Below are 19,423 nucleotides of genomic sequence, written 5' to 3'. Positions count from 1 at the left end.
CTTTTATCCCTCTTCCCTTCCTGCAGTCAGTGGCTCAGTTGGTTTGAGCGTAGGCCTTGGGTGCTGAGGATGGTTCCGTTGGTCTGAGCACATCAGCGTCAGGTGCTAAAAATAGCTTGGTCAGTTCAGGGATTGCAGCCTGGTTCCCGGTCAGGGAACTTGCAGGAGTCTATCTCTCTATCTTCCCTCCTCTCACTTAAAAAAATAAATTATGAAATGTTTATACATTTGCCATGATTTGACTCAAGATTTGCAAGTTTGTATGAGAGAGATTGTCCCCAACTACCTCCAAACATAGGAAGCTACTAATACTCATTAAAAGGAGCCATCAAAAGGTGATAATCATATGGATCAATAGACATCACTAAGAGGTGAAGCCTTCAAGCCCTTTAAAGTGAGGAAGAGCATAGAATTTTTTTTTCAGATCAACTTGAATTTTAGAGCAACTAATATAAAGACTGTAAGTAACCACATTAATTCAGTTTTTGTTAGAAGTTTGTAGAGCTGTGTGCATTTCAGAATTGTGGATTAAGAATGATGGTCTTGTACCTGACCAGCCAGTGGTACAGTCAGTAAAGCGTCGGCCTGAGATGCTAAAGACCCAGGTTCTAAACCCCAAAGTCACTGGCTTGAATGTGGGATCACTAGCTTGAGTGCGGGATCACCAGTTTGAGCACAAGGTCGCTGGCTTGAGTGTGGGATCATAGATATGACCCCATGGGCACTAGCTTGAGCCCAAGATCACTGGCTTGAGCAAGGGGTCACTCAGTCTGCTGTAGCCCCCCCAGTCAAGGCACATATGAGAAAGCAATCAATGAACAACTAAGGTGCTGCAAAGAATTGATGCTTCTCATCTCTCTCCCTTCTTGCCTGTCTGTCCCTGTCTGTTTCTCTGTCTCTCTCTGTCTCTCATCTCTCATTAAAAAGAAAAAGAATGATGGGCTTGTACAGGTTTAACCACTTGTTAGTTACATGATTTTGAGAGAGTTACATCTGGTGCCTCAAGATAATTATGAATTGAGGGATGATTTATTATGAGGATTAAATGAGCCAACATCATGCACAGTGCCATGAATTTTATAAGAATTCCAAAGATGTGAGTTCTGTGAGTGCTAGCTAAAGCAATCAAATCTGGCTAATTTATGCAGAAACAGTGAACTGGAGAAATACAGGTGACTGAAAACATCTGAAAAATGAGGTAAAACATCAGGAAAGATTATAACTAGAGGAGTAAAGGAAGCAGGCTTAAAGTGGGAGAATTGGCTTCTATCATTCCCTTTGTGTGTTATTTCAGTCAAGATGGAGCATCTGGGAGGAGCAAAGCTTTCAGTCACCCACCCCAAGTGGAATGCCAGCACCTTGACTGTAGGTGGAGATGGGGTATGGAGGGTTTCCAACTCTCTACCCATAATTTCTGTACCAAGATAATGTCCTGTAAAAAACAACTCAGTTCCTCTGCTTTTTAGTTGCCTTTAATAATGCATTATAAACAGGGAAAGGAGCCAGTGAGAGAGGAATAGTGTTATTTATGTAACATAATGTTTAAAAGTCAAATCTCAAATTTTGGCCCTGTTGTTGATGTGTGTGACATTTGGGAAAATACTCTCACCTTTACAACAGGTAATAATGATTCTTGCTTCCTGTGGTTGCAGTGAGATTCAGTGCAATGGTGGATGCAAAGCTCTGGAAACAAAGCATAGTCCCTGTGAAACTCACCAGGATTGGTACTGTCTATGCACTTACACTCATCCTTGTGTTAACTTTGGCAGATTTCAAACCAAACATCTAACTAAACAAGGTAAATCGTCAAGTCATTCTGCTGTATCCTTAGCTACCCTTTGGAGGGAGCACAGTTCACAAAAGTAAATACAGCAACTACGAGAATGAATAACTCCACATCAAAGGCGTTCTCAGGGAGGTGTTCTGTAACAGAGGCTGGTTAAAATGTCACTAAGAGGTTTCCTGAGGGCAGTTTGGTTTTATTCCTCCATTCTTTCTTTTTTTGTTTCTTTCCTATTTTCTTTTTTTCCTTCCTCCCTCCCTCCCTCCCTCCCTCCCTCCCTTTCTTCTTTCCTTCCTTCCTTCCTTCCTTCCTTCCTTCCTTCCTTCCTTCCTTCCTTCCTTCCTTCCTTCCTTCTTTCCTTTCCTCCCTTTTTTCCTTCCTTCCTACCTTCCTTCTTTCTTTCCTTCCACTGTACTTCTCAGGGCTCACCAATACTAGGAACACTTAGGGCACAGAAATATATTATAGGTATATTTTAAAATAATACTAATCGATTTCCTCCCTTTGAATATTATTTAGTTATTTCACTAAAATAAAATCACCTGGAAAATACATATATTTAAATACTTGCTCTATATATTTATAAAAAACAAACTACATCACAAGACAAAAAAGAAAAGGCATGTCCTGAAAACATGCAGGTATGTCAGGGGAGCAGTAGCATATCTGAGCTGATAAGAATTATTGATAAGGAAATTCAATCCTGCAGTTTCTCAGTAGACTCTCCACCATCTTTACTTATTTCTCAAAAGTCAATACAAGTCCAGAGTTTTAAACTCACTCTCAAATTTGATAAGTTTGGTGGATAAAGGATTTTGAAAAAAGAAATGAAGAAAATGTGATCACAAAATGCTGAATTCTCTAAGAACAGCAATTTCTTCTGCTTTCAAGTGACCCCATGGCCCATAGGCATTACAGGACAGCCAGACAATTGGACTGTTTTTCCTTTTTGCCTGACTGTCTAAACTTGTGGAGGTTAGAGGGTCTCTGTTCTTAGTGCACAAGGTTAAAGTAGGACAGGGAGTAAGGTGTCCTATGCCTGGAAGGGGCAGAAGAGAAGTGACAATGTAGAATATACCTGCTGTGATTTTAATTCATGTCTGTGAATTAAAATGTGAATGGCGATGTGAAGTGTAGGTGTGCTTGAAAACTATCCCTGGCAACTGCACTGTGGCATTTATTATTTTCAATGGTAAAGGCTTTGGTTTTCATCCAAGAAGCCCTTAACTAGAATTAGCTGTGGAATCTGAAGATCTCAGTTCCCACCCCCAAAGGATGGATTTCTCTACTACTGTGTGATCTACTTTCTCCAAACTAAACAATCGGAGATAATTCCCAACCCAAGCCAGTCAGATTGCACTATTCATCTGGATCATAAGAGATGGGCTAAAACAGACCTTTTCTGAACAATAAAAGCAATTGTGAAGAATGTTTAAAGTTCCAAAAAGTATAAACTGCCAGACTGTGCCATGAGTGGTAACAAGGCAAGTCATTTGAAAGACTGAGGGAAGTCACTAAGACTGGGTTCAGGATTGCATTTAAAGTCATGGGAGTGTGATAGGACCACAAGCAAGAGAGAATGGAAGAAAGGACAGTGGATGGAGGCCGTAGTCCTGATGAACCTTGGGGAAAAGATCCCCATCAGAGGGGCTGGCCTACCCCACTGTAGAGAGATGATAAGGCTGGGAGTGGGTGAGAGCAGCTGAGCTGGGTGGGAAATTTGCAGAACTGTGGCTGGACTACTATGGCTGAGGAAGGGTCGGCCATCACAAGAAGGAAGTCCGTGGCCAACAGCAGCAGTGAGCACAGGGGCCTGTTTTCTCTCTGTGATTTTGTTGTAAAGGCAGCCCACATAGGTATAGTCCTGATCACAGCCAAAAATAAATAGGAAATCTGAACTATGGCCTGCCTCTTGCTGAAATCATATCCTAAACTGCTAGCAATCTCCCGTAAAGTGTAATCTAAAAATCTCAAGAACATTGTCCTCTCTTCATATTATTTTGTAGATTATGTCACCTCTTATCTCTGATAAATTGATCTGTGCATACCATAAGTGTGTTAGTGTCCTGACCTGTCCACTTTCGTTCTTAATTCTTGTGTGTGTGAAGACTGGCCTCAGTTTGACTCAAATATTCAGAAGTTCTCTTAGATTTCACAGTACAAATCTTAGCCAGAGCCTGTGAAATTAGGCTTTTAAACATATTCTAATTCTAATATTTATAAGAAAAGTCATAAGACTTTGATTATACTTTGATTATATTTGTGGAAGAAAAACCAATTTTCAATGAGCAATTCAGTAAAGTAATTCGTGATGTGAAAAGGGAGAGTGTAGGGTTCTGTGGGGTTTGGCCCCTTAGAGAATGAGAAAAATGCTTAAGTTTCCCAAGTCATTTTTTCAGATAGACCATAATTTACTTTTAATGATATACCAAAAATCTTTTCCTGTTTTGGAAATAACTTCTTTAATTAATTTGAGAATAGTAATAATATCATCTACAACATAAATTAAGGCTTTAGAGCAATTAAGTTTTGAGTAGTAAAAAATTTAAAAATTAAATAGGTAATTAAGCACAAGAAATTGTTTCAGTGAACATGCAGGTTTCAATATAGTTAAATATTTTAACTATTTGTCTGGTAGAGCTAGGATTTTTGCTCTCAATATGACTGACTCATGGTAGAAATAAATAATTGGTGGATCTCCAAGATGAACCTTTCTAAAATAAACAATCTGAATATCATATATTGTACTTATACTTAAACATAGCAACTTTTTTCAAACTACAAAGTTAGGGTTAAGATTAGGTATAAAGTTAGGATTAGAATTTAGGGCTAATATTAGATGTAGTTTTAGGGTTAGGGTGAATGTTTAGAATTAAAGTTAAAGTTAAGGTTAGGGTTAAAGTTAAGGTTCAGTAGTTTAGGGTGAGAATTAAATTTAGGTTTAGTACTAACATTAGTATTAGGGTTACAGTTGAATTTAAGGTTTTTAAGCGCAATTGCAGTTTAAGGCTAGGTTTTGGTTGAGAGTTAGAGTTAGTGTTGGATTAAGTTTATTATTGAGGTCACAGGTTTAGAATTGAGGTTAGGTAAACTGTTATGATTAGGGTTATTGTTAGAGGTTATATTAGGGTTTGAGTTAGGGTCAGGGTTAGATACAAAGTTAGGTTTAGGTATATGGTTAGAGTTATAGTTAGAAGTTAGGTTAGGATTAGGGTTATGGTTAGTGTTTAAATTACTTTTCAGATTATGCAAGTGTTTAAATTAGTTTTCAGGTTAGGGTTATAGTTTGGGTTAATTTAATTTTATTTTTTATTTTTCTTTTGATTTAAAATAGAGAGAGAGGAAGGGGAAGGAAAAGGAGAGGCGGTGGAGAAAGAGAAAGAAGCATCTGCTTATTGTTCCACTTAGTTGCTCCATTTAGTTGTGCACTCATTGACTGCTTCTCATATTTGCCCTGATTGGGAACTGAACCTGAGACCTCAGTACGCCACAACAGCGCTTTATCAACTGAGCCAATTATGGCCTAGGCTTAATTTTAAAATTAGGGTTAGGAGTATAGGTAGGTTTATGGTTAGAATTTGTGTTAAAGTTAAGAATAAATATCATGTAAGGTTAGTGTTATGGTTAGGGTTAAAATGTTAAAATTAGTGTTAGATTTAAGGTTAAGGTTGATTTAAATGTAGGGTTGAGACAGAGTTACAAAGTTAAGGTTATTTAGGATTAGGATTAAAAGTTAAGGTCAGCATTAGGTGTAGTATTAGGGTTAGGGTGAATATTTAGAATTAGTGTTAGAGGTAGAATCAAGGTTAGGTTTAAGGTTAGGGTTAAGTTTTAGAATTAGTGTTAGAGTTAAGGTTGAAGTTAACATTAGATTTGGATTAACAGTTATATTTAGGGTAGGTGCAGGGTTAAATTTAGGAATAGGGTAAAAGTTAGAATTATGGTTGTGGTTAGAAAGTTAGATTTAGGATTATGGCTGAGGTTAGGTCCAAAATTAGGGTTAGAGTTGGTATTATTGGTTAGATTATAGTTTTAATTAGGGTTAGAATCACGGTTAGGTTTAGGATTAAAGTTAGGGTTATGGTTAGGTTTAAAGTTACATTTGTAGGTTGGATTAGGATAAAAATTAGGGTTAGAGTTAGTGTAGGAGGAGTATTAAGGTTAGGATTAGGTTTAAGTATAAGGTTAGGCTTAGAATTTAAAGAAAAGTAATTTCAGTGAACATGCAAGTCTTAATATAGTTAATTATTTTGATTATTTTCTGATGGACCTAGGCTTTGTTTTTTCAATATGACTAACTCTTGGTAGAAATAAATTGGCTGCATTTAAAGATAGATCTTTCTAATGTGAATAATCTAAAAATTGTTCTTTGTATTATGTGCTTTATCATAACAATCTGTACTGAAACTTCAAATTCTCAGTGGATTTCTTGACCAAAAATTCAGAAAGAAATCAAGGAAAAAGGGCTATCATATGCTGTATTTATTTATTTTGAAAATAATTTATAAAAATGACTAGAGATTAAAGTTTTGAATGAAATAGTTTAGTCAGTTTTTATGTTGACACTGCCACAGGGTACATCATACAACACACACTACCTGGAGCACAAATATGTAAGTTTGATGATGTGTATAAACAAACCATGATAGAAAATTCCTTAGTAACAGGGCCTCAGACATCCTCTAGCCATTGGTCCTATGAAAGAGATAAGCCAGATCATCCAAACATGTCTTTATCCAGCATTGGAATGCATCCAAAAGAAAGACAAAAGGCTCTGACATCAGAAAATACCTGCTGACTTTGGAGCGTTCATATCAATAACAGCAAAACACAGCAAAACAAAGTGAGTCTGCTCTGTCAGAGTAAAAGAGCATCAAGTATTAAAAAAAATCAAGAAGAAATGAAGATAGAAACTTTAAAATTCTTTTAACTTCGCAAACATGACATTAATTGGGTTAATTTTTTTTTTATTTGGCCTCAAAAACAATTCTAGTATAGTATTTTCAGTATCGTAAACAAAAATCTGGTTATAGACATTTTAAAAGATTAATAGTTACATGACCTCAATACTCAACTTTAGCCTAAAACATTCACAGTAACCACCAATAATGAATGACACTATGAAGAAGTTAGTTTTCAAAACTTTTAGCAATATTTATCTAAATATTTTTATATATTATTTGAAAAAGGAAGTATTAAAATGGAAGTTCTTATAAAGGCTTTTCATCTCAGTTTACTAGAATCAGGAGAAATATGATACAAGAAGAATTCTGGGGAAAATCCCTTAAATTTCCAACCTTAATTGTTAGATGAAAATAAAATTAATGAATTGTTTTTCAGAGTCCTTTTCCTCTGCTTCTTGGTGTCTGTCTGGCACAAGCTTCTTCTCTTCTCACTGTACACAACCCTCCTGTTCTGTTTATCAACTCTAATGAATTACTCTCAAGAGTGATGAGAACTCCCAAACCCATCTCAGACTATTCTGAGCCTTGGACCTTTGTTTGCAACAGCATGCCAGACACCTGCAATTTAATATTTCAAAAACAGAACTAATGCACACAAAAAGTATAAGAGTTAATAAATGACTTTTGCAAGATTATAGGACACAAGGTCAATTTTTTTAAAACTCAATTTTATTTCTATATAAGAGTAATGAATAATTCTGAAGGGAAATTAAAAATCTATTTTATTTACAATATCATCAATAATGATAAGATACTTAGGAATGAGTTAAACAAAAGAAATGCAAGTACACACTGAAAACTATAAAACATTATTGTAAAAAAATCAAATAAGTGAGAAAATATTTATTAAGATGGAAAAGCTCTTAATTGATCTTCACATTCAACACAATCCCTCTCAAAATCGAACTGATTAGCACAAGTTTACAAGCTGATCCTAAAATTCATATGGAAATTTAAAGGATTCATATAGCCGAAGCAGTCTCAGAAATGATGAACAAATTTGGAAGACTCAACACCTCCAAATTTCAAAACTTTTTAAAAAGCTATAATAAATAAGACTGTGAGGTATGGTCATAAGGTTAGTCATATAAATAATGGAATAAACCTAAGAATCTAGAAATAAACCTATATATTTATAATTAGTTGATTTTGTACAAAGATATCAAGACAATGGATAAAAGAACAGTTTTTTTTTTTAAAAAAATGCTGGTGAATATCCACCTCCCAAAGAATGAAGCTAAACACCTTCTTCCTACCATAAAAAAAAAATTAAAATGGGTCAAAAACCTAAATGTAAGAGCAAAAATCTATAAAACACTTGGACAGAACAGGTTTAAATCTTCTTGATCTTGGATTAGGGAGTAGTTCCTTAGATGTGGTATCAAAAGCATAAGCAATAAAGGAAAAATAGATAAACTGTACTTCATTAAAATTAAAAACTTTTGTGCTTGAAATTACACTACAAAGAAAGTAAAAAGGCAACCTATAGAATGGGACAAAATTTTGCAAATCATGTATCTGATAATGGTTTATATGCAGAATATCTTACTATTCCATTACAAAAAGACAACCCCATTTAAAATAGACATATAAAGATTTAAATTTATTTGTAATGTACTTTAAGTAAAAATAATAAATATTAAACAAAAGCTAGCCTGATTTTGAAATTACTTGGATAATTCATTAAGTAATTCAAATATTAACAAAGGAGAGGTGGCAATATATTGCAGTGACAATTTTGTTTGTTTTAGAAAAAAATTTAAGCAAATTTTTGTACTGTTTTTCATTTTATCAAAATTACCAGCTCAGTATTTTGTTGTTACTGAAATCAATTTTTAGAATAAAATGTTGTTTACTGTAAAAAAAAATAAAATAAAATGGACATATAACCTAAATAGACATTTCTCCAAAGAAGATATACAAATAGTCAAAAAATTAAAAACAATCCCATATGAAAATGTACCCAATATCAGTCATTAAAAAAATGCAAATCAAAACAATGAAATACCAGTTCATAACTACTAGAATGACAGCAGACAATAGCCCTGGCTGGTTGGCTCAGCGGTAGAGCGTCGGCCTGTCGTGCGGGGGACCTGGGTTCGATTCCTGGCCAGGGCACATAGGAGAAGCACCCATTTGCTTCTCCACCCCCCCTCCCTCCTTCCTCTCTGTCTCTCTCTTCCCCTCCCGCAGCCAAGGCTCCATTGGAGCAAAGATGGCCCCGGGCGCTGGGGATGGCTCCTTGGCCTCTGCCCCAGGCGCTAGAGTGGCTCTGGTCTCGGCAGAGCGACCCCCTGGAGGGGCACAGCATCGCCCCCTGGTGGGCAGAGCATCGCCCCTGGTGGGCGTGCCGGGTGGATCCTGGTCAGGCGCGTGCAGGAGTCTGTCTGACTGTCTCTCCCCGTTTCCAGCTTCGGAAAAATACAAAAACAAAACAAAACAAAAAAAACCCAGCAGACAATAGCAAGTGTTGATGAGGATGTGGAGAAATTGGAAACTTCATGCATTAATGGTTATGATGTAAAATGATGCAGCCACTGTGGGAAACAGTCCAGAAGTTTCTCAAAAAAGTTAAACATAAAGTTACCATATAACACTGCACTTCCACTCTTAGATCTATACCCAAGAAAATTGAAAGTATATGTCTACATAAAAACTTATATACCAGTGTTCATAGAAGCATTATTCACAATAGCAAAAAGTGTGAAACAACTCAATGTCCATCAACTAAAGAATTGTTAAATAAATTGTGATATATCTGTACAGTGGAATAATATCAAGCTACAAAAGTATGAAGTACTAATAGATGCCACAACATGGATGAACCCTGATAATATACTTAGTGAAGGCAGTCAGACACTGCCATATATTATATAAATCTATTTATATGAAATGTCCAGAGTGGAGACAGAAAGTAAATTAGTAAATTGCCAGAGGCCTGTAGGGATGGGACAATGCAGAGTACTAATGGGATTGGGTATTTTTATTTTTAATTTATTTTTTTGGGGAAAAATGATAAAATGTTCTGGAATTAGATAATGGTGATGGTTGGAAAACCTTATGGATATACTAAATGCCACTGAATTGTATATTTTAAAAGAATAAATATTACAGTAGATGAATTATATCTCAAATTTTAGAAATTAAAAAAACAACAACATAAAACTATCTTCCCTGACTCCTAAACTCTTTCTCCTTGTGTGTTTTTCTGTCTCAAGAAATCTTGAGTTATCTGTACTTCTTTCCTCTCATTATCCCATTCCCTGAATTTTGGGCCTTTAAATATTTTGAATATCTTTAACCTATCACTTCTTTTCATTCCACTCACACTATAATGACTTTTAATGCCATCATTTTATGCTTAATGTCTACAGCTGGCTTTCATGCTTCCAATATTGCCCTTACCTGGTTCATTTTCTATGATTTAGTCAAAAAGAATGAACTTTCTAAATATATGATCACATTTAAATGAATCCAAGATAATTTCTCACTTATTTCCTTTTCAGACTTTAATTTTAGTTTTATATATGTGATCTGGAGATACAATAATAAAAAAGAAATTATTCCAAGTTTAAAAGCTTGTAGTTCAGAGGGCATCCCCCAAAAGTATACAGGCAATCGGATGTAATATGGTAATTGCTGTGAGAGTTTCATGGTCAGGGAGCTTGGAGAGTCAGGAGAGGCCTTTCAGGAGTGATTAAGTCTTAGCTAATTTTGGCGAAATGAATGAGAATTACACAAACAAAGAAGAAGAAAGGAGGCCCTTGTGGTTGGCTCAGTGGTAGAGCCTCAGCCTGGTGTGTGGATGTCCCAGTTAGATTCCCAGTCAGGGCACACAGGAGAAGCGACCATCTGCTCCTTCACCCTTCCTCCTGTCCTTTCTCTCTCTCTATCTCTCTTTTCCCCTCCTGCAGCCATGGCTCAGTTGGAGAAAGTTGGCCCTGGGTGCTGAGAATGGTTCCATGGCCATGCCAGAGATGCTAAAATATCTGGGTTGCCAAGCAATGGAGCAACACCCCAAATGGGAAGAGCATTGCCTGGTAGTGAGCTTGCCAGGTGGATCCTGGTCTGGGTGCACGCGGGAGTCTGTCTCTCTGCATCCACACTTCTCACTTAAGGGGGGAAAAAAAGAAGAAATTAAATCCCAGAAAAGGAGGTACCTTGTGCAAAAGTCTGGAAGTAAGAGAAAGCATGGTCCATATGGAGTCTTCAAAATACAGGGAGAAGTCTATCACCAAAGATCTTTATGGTGCCTCATGGTAGTCAACTCTCTTTTGTTAAAAAAAAAAAATCTATATATATCTATATTATCTATATCTATATATATATATATATATATATATATATATATATGTATAGTCTTGTGTAACTAAAATAACTGGAGATAAAGGGGTTCAGGCAAGCCTGAATCTAAGTGCTCCAATGTATTAGAGATCTGTGTGTCAATGTGCTCTAGTGGCCCATCTCTGCTGGCAGGTCTAAAGTCCATGTCCAGATGCCACCAGATCCAGGCTCAGATTTCAGAATGCAAATCCAACAAAATGCTCTCTTTCTGACCAACACGTCCAAAGTTTGATTTTTTTTTACTGGGCTAATGGAGACAAATGGCCAAACCTGGATTAAAATCATTGTGCCAGAGGAATCCTGTTCTCTTGTCTCTCAGCCCTGGAGCTGGCGTAACAGAAAGAGATAGAGAGGAATGGCCAGAAATCAAAGCAAAGGGAGGGAGGCAGGAGGGGAGGTTGCCCAAGGAAAGTCAGGCACTGTGACCAGAGGTAGGAGGAATGGATGATGGACAGGGTGAAAGAGCAGTGACCGATGAAATCATACTTAGGCTGCTAGGCTTCTTCCAACAGGCAGTGACACAACCAAACTACGTGCATGAGAGGATTCCTCATAGAGACAGTGATGGAAGGCAACAACATTACGGACCAGGACACTGGAAGGAGTTGTATTAATTCAGGTAACATATTATTATTGCTGAAATTAAGATAATGTCACTACAAATAAAGATTGCTTGATAAATTTGAACCATAAGAAGATAGCAGGACCTAGGTAACTGGATAGAGGGAGAAGCTTTGTGGGTGGGGGGTTTTAGTGAGAGGAGTAGGAAAGTTGAGTGTGACTCCCAGGTTTAATGCTGGAGCAACGAAGTGAACTGTGGCCATTGACTAGGGCCCCAGGAGCAGAAGCAGCTCTAGGGGAAGGCAGGGTGAGCTCGGTGATTTTAATGTACCTATGTGCTATCTGAGTGCAGAAGGTTAGTAGGTCCTGTATGTTGTTCCCCCCACCCACCCTCTTGCTTAAAAAAAAGTAAACCCTGCTTTCTCATTTCAGATGTTCTCATAAAGAATAGGGACAAGACATCGCTAGACCCTGGTTGTCAGTAGAGAAGAGAAGCCCAGTCTATGACAGGCCTCTGCAAGAACTCCATTGGGAGGAATGTCTTGGGAGGGTGTTACAGAGTTGAAGCATGCTGAGCACTTGGTTTGACCCCAGAGCTCCATAGAATCATTCTTCTTCATCTCCAAAGGAAAAAAAAAACAACAACAGCTTTTACTTCAGGACTGAAGACTGTCTGGAAAACTTGAGAAGTCCTGAATGTCACTGTGAGGAAACACAAAACAGGAGGCAACATGTTTGTGCTGGGCAGATGGGAAATGGCTTCTGTATTTCCATAGGTGGTTATAACATCATTAAGGAAATGTGAGAAAGCAATTAGCATTACATGAATGCCTGTTAATCCATCTGTTTTTGTGTCGTTCAAGTGGATTAAATCATCACTGCATGTATAATTTTTCAAAGTATACATAAATATTTTACTTTTGCTAATTCACTATTAAATAAGTGATTACTCTTAAATATTCCATTTATAAATTACCTCTAAAATTAACACTAAAATAACAAATACTTCTAATGCTGACATTTCAGGAAAGAGCTCCATCATTGCCAATATTGTAATTCTACAATTCTAATCCTTGTAATAATCAGTATGGTTTGTCAATATTTATTAGATTAGTCAACTGTATGGAGGATGTGTACGGACTTGTAAGCCTAAGATGCTATAAATATAAGGAAGCACAGCACTTCCTTTCTTTGGCAGATCTGTGTAACTGCTATCTGTGGGGAACTCTGGCTGCTAAGCAAATCACTCTGTTCTATGTATAGCTTTGTTGATTTACGTGGTTTTCCAAGAGGCACACACCCAGGGTTTTGTTTCACATGAAAAATGTTAACAGACAAACTGTCTAATAAACCTGAAATGTTCTCATAGAGGATGGAGAAGAAGGGGAGATCTTTGGGTGATTTAAATAGTTTTTCCTCTTGAGCTACTTGAGGTCCTTCTGTCTCAAACTGATTTGAAGATGGAAACTCCTTCTCAGTTTCAACTAACAAATGTGCGGAGTACTGATTGGAGTGAAGTAACTCCTACATCTGGCTTTTTAGTGAACAGTGGTGTCTTACCCTTGAGAGACTGAGTCTGTCGGTTAGGTTTTAATTTGCATTTCTCTGATGATTAGTGATGTTGACCATCTTTTCATATGTCTATTGGCCATCTGTATGTCCTCACTGGAGAAATGTCTATTTGGTCCTTTGCCCTTTTTAAAATTGGATTGCTTGTATTTTGGGAGTTGAGTTTCATATATGCTTTATAAATTTTAGATATTAACCCCTTATAAGATTATAAATGCAACTTTTAAGCAGCATGTGAGTGACCCAGCTGAGATTTTAAGTGTGAGCAGCTTAGCAAAACCCCACTGGGGAAGAAGTGCAGAAAAAACCACATGCCTTTGCAGATGAATGACTTTAGATGTCACATTCAAGTGCCATCAAATTTTTCTGGGCTCCCCTAAATAAAAAGGAATTTCTAGCACTGTTTGCAACAGCTAACACATGTACTGCTGACTGTGGGCTATGCCTAGTGGTAAGTTCTCTAGCTCACTTAATCATCATACAAACTCTATGACAGAGGTCAGAGAGACCCAGCAATTGGCCTCAGATTATACGGAAGTTAGGGTATGGCCAGCTGGAGGAAAAGCCCAAGTAATATGAGGCCAGGCTTTGCCCTTAACCGCTAAGCTAAACTGCTTCTGTGTTGTGCTATCCTACTCCATGTCCATCTGCCTTCCTCCCTCACTCTCATCATTTGTACATATATATAAAAGGTTGCTGAATAGCCTGTTCTAACATGGAGAGTCAACCACATCTTCTTACACTAGATTGGCTCATAGTTCTGAAGATACGTTCTCAATTTTGATACAATCTTTCTAGTGGGCAGAGAAGCAGGTGATGTGACATGATGTGTTATGATATGTGTTGTGATGTAATGTTACGTGATGTGACATGACATGATGTGACAGAGAGTATGCTTAAGTTGGGAAACTTAAATTCCAATCCTGGCTCTTCTCCAGACCAGCTGGGTGACTGGGCAGGTCGCTGCCCCTCTCTGGCCTTAAGTTTTTGATGCAGCAAAGAAAGGGCTGGCCCCAAAGATACTTCCTTTCTCTCAGGCTCAGACACTATAATTCCTTCGTACAAGAACTGAGAGATCTGACATAGTATTAAAGAAAGCAGGTGGCAGTTAAGGAAGAAGGTTAACCTAGACACTAAATTTGAACCAAGTGTTATGCTTCTGTCTCCAGTACCTGCCAATAAGTTCATTGCCCCTCTGATGGACAATCATTGAGCAGAACTGATGAAATATTTGAATGACAGAATTTGTGAGCTACCGTATCTCCCCATGTATAAGACGCACCTCAATTTTGGGGCCCAAAATTTGAACATAAAATTATTGAACTCAAGTTTTATTCATCATAAAATTCATACAACTCCTCATCACTGTCAAAACTCCCACCCATTAGCTTGTCTTCATCTGTGTCTGATAACAAATCACTGTCTTTATATACTGTCTTATCCTCAGTTCCATCTATGGCATTTGAAATGCCACAACCACTGTATAAGATGCACCCAGTTTTCAAACCCCAAGTTTTTCGAAAAAAGTGCATCTTATACATGGGGAAATACGGTACTTGTTTCTAGATGCTTAATTAATAGTTTGGTGTTTGAAGAGACTAAAAAGAAAAATGGGGACTAATAGTTCTGATCTGAAGTTATATGCAGAGAGTTCTCTATAGCCGAAGAGTACTTTAAAATGAAGGTTCTTATATAATGTTTTTGAAAAAATATTTAGTTTCTTAATATAAATTTGCTAAAATTATTAAAAAATAATTGGAGGTGGTATTGTCTTTCAAAATTAGATAAGTCTCACTAGTGGGTTCAACAAGAAAACATTTTACTTTCAAAATACTATCACATAACACTTTTCTTTTAAATTTAGTATCTATGTAACTTATTACTAAACAAAGAAAAAGTCCCAATTATGGAGAAAACCTTTATTTTAAAAAACAATAGATTTGTAAACTCAGCCCTTATGTTCTGCATAATTAAATGTTTTTTGAACAACAGTTATTTCTATTTTTTGACATAAAAATATTAAAATATAGCATAACATCTTATTAAGATTTGGCATATCATTTTTCTTATTTAAATGGTACATATATTGAAAAAAGACAGTTCCTATTCTAATGTGGGGACTCTGGCCTTTTTACTCAAAAGTGCCTTTCAGAGAAAACCTACATGGATCTGAGAGTCAGGGTGGATAAATACTTTAGAGACAACATTAAGAAGTCGGTGTGAGCTCGAGGTCTGAAAAGAATTGTGAAGCTGCATCCTGCCAGAGTTTCCTCTCATTCCTGCATTTCTTGTTCCCTGTAGCTCCTTATTGGCAGCAAATGGACTATTCTTTGATACAGTTTCTGTACATTCTTTCTCACAATGCTTTTTTTTTAAATCTCCCTCATCCCTTCTTTAGTACATTTTTTCCCCCAAGTAACTCACCTGGTTTTCTCCCCCCCCCGATGTCTTCTTTCATCTCAACACCCTTTCTTTTCTGTGAATCCTCTACCTGCTAGTTTATGAAAGGAAGCAAACAACAAACTTATGGAAACAATCATTGATTCCTCAGTGAGAGGAAAACATCATCATCACCAAATTTATTTATTTTTGCCTATTTTCTCCATGATGAAGGAGTACAAAATTTACAACTTGATTTAACTATGATGAGAAATCAATTTCTCTGTTGTTGATTCATGATAATGATGTCACAGGCTGAAGAGTGGTCAGATATGGCCCTAGACGATTGCTCAGTGGGAAGAGCAATGGTCTGGTGTATGGATTTTCCAGGTTTGATTCCAGTCAAGGCACACAGGAAAAGCGACCATCTGCTTTTCTTTCTCCCTCTCTCTCTCTTCTCTCCCTTCTCTCCCTCTTTCTTTTCTGCAGCCAGTGGCTCAGTTGGTTCAAGCTTGGCCCAGGCACTAGGATGCTCTGTTGGTCCAAGTGGGTCAGCATCAGGCACTAAAAATAGCTTGGTACTCAAACATTGGCCTTAGACAAGGATGCTGGGTGGATCTGGTCAAGATGCATGTGGGAGTCTGCCTCACTATGTCCACTCCTGTCACCTAAACAAAAAAGAGAGAGAGAGAGAGTGGTCAAGTAAGATAAAGAATAAGAGACAAAGGAGCACTGTTTTGCTGTCACCCATTAAATTAATTCAGTTGCACATCTATTAGTGAGCTTGGACAGTTACTAGGTGCAGAAGAAGCACAGCCCCACATTCAGTCTAGTGGGAAATAGAGATTTAAACAAATATCTATAATGCAGTGCTAAGTGATAAGGGCTGATTCAAATAAAATTTTGAGTTTGCAAATAAAAAAGTAAGCACAGACACCTTGGGCTGAGAGAGAGGTAACGTCTTGAGAGAGAGGAGAACCTTTTAGAAGAGACCTGGAAAAGAACACAACAGAAAAGAAGAGGTCCACAGAGTGAGTTTTGCTAACAGAGAGGATATGGACACTCCGGACAGCGAGCACTACCTGAGCAAAGGCACTATTACACACAAAGCATGGCTAAGAAATAAATTATAAATTGGGGGTGGCAGGAGACACATGTAGAAAGTTCAGTAGGACAACAATGTTAGAGATTTAAGGGTTACCAAATAAAAAAAGGAATGAAAGTTGAATTGGATTTTTAAATTCAGAATCTAGGCCCTGGCTGGGCTGCTCAGTGGATAGAGAGCCATCTGGTACGCTAAGGTTGTGCTTTCAATCCCTGGTCAAGGCACATAGGATAAGCAACCAATGAGTGAACAACTAAATGGAAAAACAAGGTGATGTTTCTCTCTCTCTCTCCCTTATCCCACCCTTCTCTCCCCCTTCCTCTCTCTTTCTCAAATCAATGGAAAAATGGAAAGGAAGGAAGGGAGGGAAGGATGAAGGGAGAGAGAGAGAGAAAGAGAGAGAAGGAAAGGAGAGAGGGAGGAAGGGAGGGAAGAAGGAAGGAAGGAAGGAAGGAAGGAAGGAAGGAAGGAAGGAAGGAAGGAAGGAAGGAAGGAGAAAGAGGGAGGGAAGGAGGGAGGGAAGAAGGAAGGAAGGAAGGAAGGAAGGAAGGAAGGAAGGAAAGGAAGGAAGGAAGGAAGGAAGGAAAGAAAGCAAATAAAGACAATAGAAAGAAAGAAAGAAAGAAAGAAATAAATAAAGAAAGAAAGAAAGAAAGAAAGAAAGAAAGAAGAAAGAAAGAAAAAGAAAGAAAGAAAGAAAGAAAGGTAATCTTACCATAAAGAGCTTCAGAAAAGTAGAAGAAGAAAGCAATATCATCAGAAGGCTGAGAAATATGTGGGACTTGAGGAAATCAAGATACAGTCATCCCGTAGTTTCACTTTCCATGGTTTGTTACCTGTAGTCAGCCTTGGTCTGAAAATATTCAAAAGAGAATTCTAAAAAAAAAAAAAAAAAAATTTAGGTTTTAAATTGTGTGCTGTTCTGAGTAGCTTGATGAAAGATCACACTGTCTTGCCCCATCTGCCCTGGACATGATTCATGCCTTTGTCCAGCATCCCCATGCTGTGTATGTTCCCCACGCATTAGTCACTTAATAGCTGTCTTGATTATCAGGTCAAATATCTTAATATTGCAGTTCTTGTGTTTGAGTAATCCTTATTTTATTTAGCAATGGCTCCAAAGTGGCTGCATCAACCAGCATTCCCACCAACAGTGCAGGAGGGTTCCTTCTTCTCCACATCCTCTCAACACTTGTTGTTTGTAAATTTATTGACGATAGCTATTCTGTCAGATGTGAGGTGATATCTCATGTGGTTAATTTGCATTTATTGATGATTAGTGAGACTGAGTATTTTTTTGTATTTCTATTGGCCATCTGTGTGTTGTCTTTAGAAAAGTGTCTATTCAGCTCCTTTGCCCATTTTTTGTGTGTGTGTGACAGAGAGAAACAGAGAGAGGGACAGATAGGAACAGACAGACAGAAAGGGAGAGAGATGAGAAGCATCAGCTCTTTGTAGTGGATACTTAGTTGTTTATTTATTGCACTCATATGTGTGCCTTGAACAGGGGGGATCCAGCAGAGCAAGTGACCCCTTGCTCAAGCCAGTGACCTTGAGCTCAAGCCAGTGACCTTGATCTTAAGCCAGTGACCTTATGCTTCAAGCCAGCAACCTTTACGCTCAAGCCAGAAACCATAGGGTCATCATGCCTATGAGCCCACACTCAAGCCAGCAACCTTCGGATTTCAAACCAGAGTCCTCTGCGTCCCAGTCTGATGCTCTATCCACTGTGCCACTGCTTGGTCAGGCTGCCCATTTCTTAATTGAATTGTTTTGAGGCTTTTTTGGTGTTGTTTTATAAGTTCCATATTGGATATTAACCCCTTATCTGATATACAGTGAATATGTAGTCCCATTCAATGGGTTGTCTTTTTATTTTTTTTGGTGGTTTCTTTTCTGTGCAAAATCTTTTTAGTTTGATGTAATACCATTTGTTTATTTTTTCTTTTGTTTCCACTACCCAAGGTCATATATCAGAAAAAAATATTGCTACAAGAAGTGTTTGAGATTGTGCTGCCTATGTTTTCTTTTAGGGTTTGGTTTTGAGTCCAAAACTTGAGTTTTTAATTCATTTTGAGTTTGTTCTTGTTATGTTGTAAGAAGATGCTTGGTTTTATTTTTTTGCACATATCTATCTAAATTTTTCAACACCATTTATTGAATAGACTGTCTTTACCCCATTGCATGTTTTTGCCTCTTTTGTCAAATTTTTTTTTTTTTCTGAAGCTGGAAATGGGGATAGACAGACAGACTCCCGCATGCGCCCGACCGGGATCCACCCGGCACGCCCACCATGGGGCGACGCTCTGCCCACCAGGGGGCGATGCTCTGCCCCTCCGGGGCGTCGCTCTGGTCGCGACCAGAGCCACTCCAGCGCCTGGGGCAGAGGCCAAGGAGCCATCCCCAGCGCCGGGGCCATCTTTGCTCCAATGGAGCCTCGCTGCGGGAGGGGAAGGGAGAGACAGAGAGGAAAGAGAGGAAGAGGGGTGGAGAAGCAGATGGGCGCTTCTCCTGTGTGCCCTGGCCGGGAATCGAACCCAGGACTTCTGCATGCCAGGCCGACGCTCTACCACTGAGCCAACCGGCCAGGGCCTCTTTTGTCAAATATTAATTGACCATAAAGGCATGGGGTTTTTTCTGAGCTTCTGTTCTGTTGATATGTCTGTTCATATGTCTGTTTTTATGCGAGTACCATGCTTTTTTGATTACTATAGTTTT

General features: G+C 38.0%; 1 long non-coding RNA gene and 1 other non-coding gene across 2 annotated transcripts in view; both read left to right on the top strand.

The window, feature by feature from the left end:
- The window catches only part of LOC136328518 (uncharacterized), a 40,392-nt gene extending 27,746 nt beyond the window's left edge, over window positions 1-12,646 (top strand). The window contains exons 4-5 of the long non-coding RNA XR_010730063.1: window positions 11,604-11,710; window positions 12,085-12,646. This is a non-coding gene — a long non-coding RNA (uncharacterized lncRNA). The remainder of the gene's footprint in view (window positions 1-11,603; window positions 11,711-12,084) is intronic.
- TRNAD-GUC (transfer RNA aspartic acid (anticodon GUC)) lies at window positions 8,790-8,865 on the top strand. The gene has a single exon. It is a non-coding gene; the product is annotated as a tRNA-Asp (tRNA).
- Window positions 12,647-19,423: the final 6,777 nt, after the last annotated feature.

The sequence above is a fragment of the Saccopteryx bilineata genome, chromosome 3 (assembly GCF_036850765.1).
Source record: "Saccopteryx bilineata isolate mSacBil1 chromosome 3, mSacBil1_pri_phased_curated, whole genome shotgun sequence".
Taxonomy (NCBI): Eukaryota; Metazoa; Chordata; class Mammalia; order Chiroptera; family Emballonuridae; genus Saccopteryx; species Saccopteryx bilineata.
This window is presented reverse-complemented; position numbering and strand designations above follow the sequence as displayed.